Below are 435 nucleotides of genomic sequence, written 5' to 3'. Positions count from 1 at the left end.
GTGTTGTTTGTTGGTGCACTCTCGGGGTTCGAACCGATAGAAGAGCCTTGCATAGAGGTAATTTGCCATCTCTTAGGAGCCCTCAGCATTGTGCCCGTTAATATAGAGGGCCGAAATTTTCAGGTGCAGTGTTTAATATTAAAATAGTAGCCATACTTCATCAGGCAGCCCCAAACTGGTGCATAATGCATGGTACCAAAAATTTACGCAATTTTTAGAATTTTGTAAAATTTTGTAAAAGTATATAAAAGGATTGCTACTGTATCAAAAATATTGTTTCAATTTAGTTTATCCTAGATATGTACTAAAGAATATTACCACCAGAGAAGAAAGCCTTCTACAAAACGTCACTACACTAGACTTTGCTGTTTTGCTTTGTAGATTAAGTTTTTTCTTTTCTTTTTTTTTTTTTTTTTTTGAGACGGAGTCTCGCTC

Source organism: Hylobates moloch, unplaced genomic scaffold (assembly GCF_009828535.3).
Source record: "Hylobates moloch isolate HMO894 unplaced genomic scaffold, HMol_V3 SCAFFOLD_18, whole genome shotgun sequence".
Taxonomy (NCBI): domain Eukaryota; kingdom Metazoa; phylum Chordata; class Mammalia; order Primates; family Hylobatidae; genus Hylobates; species Hylobates moloch.
Note: the sequence above shows the minus strand (reverse complement) of the source record.